Genomic DNA, 7551 nt, shown 5'->3' with positions numbered 1-7551 from the left:
CTCCTCCATGAGCCGGTTGGCGGAGACGCACCACGTGACGTGGGAAGGCTCCGAAGGACCTGGGGAGCGGCTCCGAGGGGCGGGGCTCTTCGCCCGCGAGGCTGCTGGGATATCCCTTTTGAAGGGTCCAGCTCGTGAAGGCATTTGGGAATTGTAGTTCGTAATATGGTGCTTGGAGTGGGCAGGGCCAACATGCTAGGGGCCATCCCTGTAAGGGAAGTTTGGAGCCAGCGCCCAGCGGAGGCCGCTGGGAAGCGTAGTCCCAGGACTCTTGTCTGGGTTTCGCTGTTTTTCTCCCGTAAAGGGGAAATCTTCCCTAGACAAAACTTCTCGCGGATGTCACTAACATGAGCTATCACTGGGTCCTTAGGGTTGGCTGCATGAAGTTGAGATACTATAGGGAACAAAAAAAAAATTCACTGACTCTGGAGCAAGATCGGCAACGCACAAACCCAACTAACATAATGGCTGGGGTGTCCCATCTTTTCAAGCATGCTATATAGGCTTAATGAAAGGAAGCATTTCAGTTCAAAACTTCTTCATTTTGACGTTTGAGTTCTATGACCATTAATACAGTAAATATAAAGCGAAAGGGAAAAAGGTAAGAAAGAAGATAAACTCCAAGAAGACAATTCAGTGTATAATCAAATACAGCAATCTGGCACATAGAAGAATGCGTATAATATCCCTGTGCTGCCTAATAATTATACATGAACACTTTGAGTAAATAGTATTACTTTATCATGATCTTTTTTACTCTTAAGAGTTAGTTCTTTGACATCTAAAAATAGCTCTTTTGCCTGATACCAGCCTAACACACACTTGTATTGACACATCATTATACACTAGTCCTTTTTAACCCTCAGTTTTGTTCCTGCAGTTTCAGTTATCCACATTCATTTGTGGTCCAAAAGTATTAAATGGAGACTTCCAGAAATAAACAATTCATAAGTCTTAAATTTCACACCATTCCGAGGTGATGGAATCAATGCCCAGCTCCTTCATACCTAGAACATGAATAGTCCCTTTTTCCATCTTCATACACTCCTGGATCTACACTGGCCAGCTAGTCACTTAGTAGCTTGCCTCAGTCATTGGATTGACAGTATTACAGTGATTGGGTTCAAATAGCCCTTATTCTACATAATAATGGCCTCAAAGCCCAATAGTAGTGACACTTCCAATTTCATTAAAGTATATTGTTATAATTGTTCTATTTTGCTTTTAAGTGTTGTTGTTAACCTCTTACTGTGCCCAATTTACAAACTAAACTTTATCATATGCATATGTGTGTAGGAAAAAAACTTATATATCAGATTTGTACCGGCCAGGGCATTCATCAGCCTGGGCTTATTGCGCAGGATAAGGAGGATCACTATATATACACAAACATACCCTACTGAGGAGCCTAGACTTCTTACATGAGTAGCAAAGTCTTCTGAATCCCACCCAAACCATTCTTTAGCCACTCCCTCCAGGATGCCGCTACTCTGTCCACCCCAAGTTCTGATCTAGTCACTGGGAACTCTTTTCTATTCCCTGGATGCTCCAGGTTCTTTTCTTCCTCTAGTCCTTCCCACTCTCTCCTTTCTCTTAGATTGGCCAAATTCCGAAGAAAGCAGAATAGGAGCTGCTCCTGGCCTAGGGCAATTTAGATGTTCCCCAGAGCTTTTGTCATTTTTTCTGATGTCATCATTTCCCTTTGAGTCTGCCCTGCCAACTCCCCTCCCCAGAGGATGAACTTCTTTGAATCACATTCACATTTGTGCTGGCTTTCAAAGCATGCTCATTAAATTTGCATGCCAGAGAGGCTCCCTGGTGGGCTGCTGAATAACTGGATTCCCAGCCTCTGTGTATCTTGGTGCAGAGTAACAGAGGAAAATGTGGATAGTGGAGAGAGGGCCACAGTGGGGTGGGAGACCTCGTATATAGTAGGTGTGAGTTAAGTGTCCAAGAAGTTAATGCCATTGCTCAAACTGGGGTGTGTGGGATGGGGGACGGTCCTCATCCAAGAAAGGACTTTTGCCAGGGTCCAGCTGGGTCGTGTCTCACCTGTGGGAGGATGAGGTCCAAACAGAAAGGTGCTGTAGAGAAGACTGGCCTCTGGCCTGTGAAATGCTGTGGCCACTGCTGTGTCTGCCTCACACTAAGTGCAGAGGTCAAGTAACTGAACAAATGTGAAAGCGATTTACCGCTCTGCCCTTGGCAAGGTTGCTGGCTTCTTAACCAAGACCTGTTCCTTCTGAGCTTCGCGTGTGCACGCGTGTTGCGGCTTCTTCAGGCTTGCCTGCATTTTATTTTATGCATACATTCTGTAGCCTGGGGTAGAGGGTTCTGGAGAGATGGCTGACCCCCCAGTCTGGGGCTCCTGGACAAGCAGGAGAGGCAGCACTGGATGTGACATGAAGCTGCTTCTTTGACAAACTTTCTGAGCTGCACATCCCACATGCAGTGTCCCCCACCACCCTAGGCTATCCTGCTTCAGCTGAGATCCAGGCTGGAAAAGACTCTTGCTCTCTAGTGCTCTATCCTGTTCTCTGGGGTTGGGGAGTGGAATAGGGAGAACTAGGGGGAACCCAGAACCCCATCCTTGAGAAGCAGGCCAGAGAGAGGGGTGTCTGCTCCTGTCTTGATACACTCACCACTTGGATCCTTGTGTGCCTCTTTCCCAGTTACCACTCCTGGCTCCTAGGACTCAAGTGTGAGAAGGTGGAGGAAGAGGAGGGGGCTCCCTTAGGGATGAAAGAAGAAGCAGAAGAAGTAAGCAATCTGAAATGAGAAGTTCAGGGTCAGGGATTTAGCTCCGTGGTGCCACGCCTGTCTTGAAAGCACAAGGTCCTGAGTTCCATCCCAGGTACAAAAAGAAAAGAAAAAGAAATGAAAAGTTCAGGGAGTAAAGGTGAGGCACCATGCCACTTGGAACTGGGTCCCAACGATTTCACAGGCAAGCTGCTGACCTTGGAAGAGCCACTTAGCCTCTCTGATCACTGGCTGCTTTCTCTGCAAAACGGGTCACATGCCACTTCCTGGGGCTGCTGTGTCCTCACACAGTAAGGCTAAATGGAAGCGGGTCAAGCTGGCAGCATTTCAGAGCTGCTGCAAAGAGTCACTGGAGAGAGCGGTGGAAGAAGGCAGAGGTTAAGGCCCTGGGCACTGGCCTGCAAGCCCCAGGTTTAAATCCCAGCTCTTCTTGTTAGGTGTGGTTCTGAGCAAGGAAGTACATCTGTCCAAGCCTCCATTTCCCCCTCTGTGACGTGAGGATATCGGTATCTACTTCATAAGCTTGTTGTGAAGAATAAGCAAGGAATGTCCAGGACTTACTTTAAGAGAAGAGCAAAGCAACTGTCCCTACCTCCCTCTCCCCACCCCACCCACATTTACGGCTTCAGCAGAATGGTGCAGCCACTTTAGAAATGGCTTGGCAGTGGATTATAAAGTTAAGCATACACACAGCCCAGCAATACCACTTTGAGGTATGTATCCAAGAGATGTAGAAACGTATATTGACATAAAGACTTGGATTCAAATATTCGTAGCAGTCTTTCAAACATAATAGTCATGGGGCTGGGGATTTAGCCCAGTGGCACTGTGCCTGCCTTACAAGCGTAAGGTCCTGAGTTCAATCCCTGGTACCAAAAGACAAAACAAAATCAAATCAAATAAAACAGTCAAAAAGGTAAATTATTATTACCAGTGAATGGCTACACAAATGGTGATCTATACAGTGCATACAAGGGAATGTTACTTGGCAATAAAAAGGAAGATTATTGACTTATGCTACAACATGAATGAACCTCAAAAATGTCATGCTAAGTGAAATAAACTGCACACAAAATAGTACAGACCCTATGATTCCATTTGTATTATATTTTGCTTGTTTTTGCGGTGTTGGGTCTGGAACCCAGGGCCTCAGCCTGCTAGGCAAATGCTCTTCTGCTGAGCTACGCCTCAGCCCCTCATATTTCAGAAATGACAAAACTACAGCAATTGAAAGCAGATTTGTGGGATTTGAATCAAAAGTCAACCCAGAGATATGGGAGTGAATGGATTCTCAAGGGGAATCAGAGGTGTTTTGGGAGTGATGCCAATGGTCTATATCTTGACTGTGATGATAATTGTGCAACTGTATACAACTGATCAAAGTCATTACGTTAGAAACAGGACATGGCTGAATTTCATTGTAGATAATTCATACTTCAATAAATTTGATGTAAAGGGGGTGAAGGTCACCTCAGTTAAGGTTCTCAGACTGTCCAGAATTGGCAATCTCTTTTTTGCTTGTTTGCTTTGTAAGAGGTCCAAGGCCGCAGAAGAAGCACGGATGGGGGAGGTCTGGCCTGCACATATGAAGGCTGTGCTACACAGCAAGGGCTTGACAGGAACTGGGGCAAAGCCGCCACCGGAAGATAAAACCCGGCCCCACAGCGGTGGGACGTGGAGTGCCTACCTGGATGGAGGAGGCCTAGGTGCTGTGTCCGGGCAGAGGGAGCATTGTGCTCGTGGGCCACACGGATCAGAGTTTCTCTCACCTCCTCTCTGGGCTCCTGAATACTGTGGGCCTCAACCCCGACTCCGTTTTCCCGCGCAGGCGAGCTCCGGAGCGATTACTTCCGCTGCTGTTTCATTTCCGCTTTCTCAAGGGACTTAATGTTGAGTTAGGGCCTCCATTGGGAGGCCCGGCCAGTCGCAGGTTCTGTTCTCCCGGGTAGTAGATGGGAGCTAGAGCCAAGTAACAGGACACGAAAACGTTCAAACGCAGAGAAACCCAGTTTCTTTGTCCCAGGGATTCTTGGACTCAGAGGCTCACTGTGATGACATCACAACGTTCCCTAGGGCCCGCCCTGTTTGCCTTCGTCATAGGTAGGCAAACATAAAGTGTGCATGGAGGACATTAAGGCCTAGGCTAGAAGCAGCATGGGGAGAGAATTACCCCCCAGTTCGGTTACAAAGCCACTCGGAAGAAATGCCAACTCACAAGATCCCCTCCCTCTGTAAGGTAAGTTTTCTGTTGTGTTTCTGTTCTTAAGTCTTGGCTTATAGCAATTCTAGTGTGTGAGAAATGGCACCTCGTTGTGGTTTTGTTGTGCATCTCCTAGAGCTGATTGAAGGTGAACATATTTTCATTTGCTTACAAACCATTTGCATATCATCTTTGGAGAAACGTCTAATGAAACATTTTCCCATTTTGCTAAACTGGGTAATGTTACTGAGTTTTAAGAATTCTTTGTGTATTTTAGGTACAAGTCCATTATCAGATATATTATTTGCAAACCTTTTCTCCCATTCTGTGCACGGTTTTGGATGGACAATGCTGTGGATGGCTTTTAATGATGCATGTACGTTTTTCATCTTGATGAAGTCCAATTCATCTATTTTCTTATTTTATCTTTTTTGCTTCTAGTGCCATATTTAAGAAACCATTGTCTTTTTTTGTTTATTTGTTTTGGTACCAGGGATCGAACTCAGGACCTTGCACTTGCAAGGCAGGTGTGGTACCACTGAGCAAAAGCCCCAGTTAAGAAACCATTGTCAAATCCATGGTCACAAAGATTTACTATAGTTTCTTCTAAGAGTTTTATAGTCTTAGCTCTTGCATGTAGGTCTGTAGTCCACTTTGACTTAATTTTTGTGTCTGTGTGAGGTGGAGACCTAACTTCATATTTTGCATGTTGAATGTTAAGTATATCAGCACCATTTGTTGAAAAAACTATTTTTCCTGTATTGAATTTTCTTGGCATCTTTGTCAAAATTTGACTGACCATAAATATGAGGATTTATTTCCAGATTCTCAGTTCTATTCCATTAATTTATGTGTCTATTCTAATGTCAATATCACATTTCTTGCTTTTTGTTTTCTCTCTGAATTTCTTGGAAAGCCACTTTGGGCAGCCCCTAGTATATTCAGGATTTTTAAGTTTGCAAAACACTTTCAATCCCTCTTCTTATCTGGTCCACACAATAGCCTTAGAAGACAAATAAATAGGGTGATTAACCCTCTTCTACAGATGAGGAAACCAAGTTTCAGAAAGATAGTGAGTAGTTCAAGCTAATTATGCTATAAGTTGTGGTGCTGGGGCCAGAGCCTCACCTTTCAATGATAATCCAGAATGTCCTCCTATGCAGCACACTTTTCTCTTTAAAAGTTATCACTTTGGCATGCATGAGGCTCCCAGCACTGAAAAATTGGGTTTGACTTTGTGTGGACATGCAATGGAATACTACTCAGCCCTTAAAAATGAAACCTTCTCATTTGTGGAAACAGATGGAACTGGAGATCATTATGTTAAATGAAATAAGCCAGACACAGACAAATACTGCATGATCTCACTCATATGTGGAATCTAGAAAAGTCAAACTCAGGGAAGTATAGAGTAGAATGGTCATTATCAAGGGCTGGGGCATGGAGATGTTGCTCCAAAAAATCAACCCACTAATCTGTTTCTTAAAGGTACAATTTTGAAGTTCTGCTATTTGACCCTTTTAAATAAAAGTAGCTCCTGGCGCTCCTTTTCCATCATTAGTCATGCATATCTAAAACAACTCTTGCCTGAAGTCATCTGGTCTGGAGGTGGAAATGGATCATTTCCCTTACCTTTCTCCATTCTGCAGCAATTGTTGGACAGCAGACAACTTGTAATTATGTCACCTTTCTGTCTGGGTAGAAGTCACTTTGAGGCCTGTTATTGTTCCAGTTGTGTTTACTTTTCAGGAGGACCCCAGTATCACACATTTGACCCTTTCAGAGAGGGGAGTAAGTAGAGTATTTTTTTTTTTTACTTTTAGTAGTGTTCAGCAGCTGAGTTACATTCTTAAACTAAACTCTATCTCAGTAAACAATCAATGAATCCTTTGATGCTCTAGACATAGTATTATGTGCCAAAGGGGACACAGAGAGGATTAAGACACAACCAAGACAAGCAAGAAATGACTGCTTTATCCACAGGGTGAGCGTTTAAACACATGTCTCATGTTTATCCATTCAAATCTGACACATTTGTACTGTGTTCTGGGAAATAAATATGGTCCTACTGTCACTGGTCAAAACAAATAATGAATTATTGTCAGGGTTGCAAACTCCCCCAAGTAGCTCATTAGTGCTTAGACCACAGACCAAGATGGGAGGAGAGTCCAGGGTACAATGAGAGCAGTGACAGGGCCCTGGGCTAATGAGGAGTTCAGGGGACATCTCTGAGAAAGATACATTTGATTTGCCATTATCAGCGCTATAGACTGGAGACCTATGAAATGCCATGAGCTCAGAAGGTGAGACAATGAACTCTCCGATTAGTTAGCATATGTTTCATAGCAACAGCGATGTTTAGGATGGGCCTTGACCAATGAGCAAAACTGTAGCAGGTAGAAAAGGAAGGGAGGCTCACTCTAAACTGAAGTTAGCAGAGACAAAAGCTATGGTAAAGCCAGGTGTGCAGTACATGCCTATAATCCCAGCTACTTGGGAGGCTGAGCCAGGAGGATCACAAGTTTGAGGTCAGCTTGGGCAACTTAGTGAGACCCTGTCTCAAAGCAAACAGTAAAAACGGCTAAGGATGT

General features: G+C 44.4%; 1 protein-coding gene across 2 annotated transcripts in view; it reads right to left on the bottom strand.

Moving 5' to 3' along the window:
* Mtm1 (myotubularin 1) overlaps positions 1 to 4546 on the bottom strand; it is a 109669-nt gene extending 105123 nt beyond the window's left edge. The window contains exon 1 of one of the 2 annotated variants that reach the window (XM_010639004.3): positions 4448 to 4546. The gene's annotated coding sequence lies outside the window, so the exon portion shown is untranslated. The remainder of the gene's footprint in view (positions 1 to 4447) is intronic. The other variant, XM_010638995.3, reaches the window with a different exon arrangement.
* Positions 4547 to 7551: the final 3005 nt, after the last annotated feature.

The sequence above is a fragment of the Fukomys damarensis genome, unplaced genomic scaffold (genome assembly GCF_012274545.1).
Source record: "Fukomys damarensis isolate Sample0158 unplaced genomic scaffold, DMR_v1.0_HiC HiC_scaffold_39, whole genome shotgun sequence".
Taxonomy (NCBI): Eukaryota; Metazoa; Chordata; class Mammalia; order Rodentia; family Bathyergidae; genus Fukomys; species Fukomys damarensis.
This window is presented reverse-complemented; position numbering and strand designations above follow the sequence as displayed.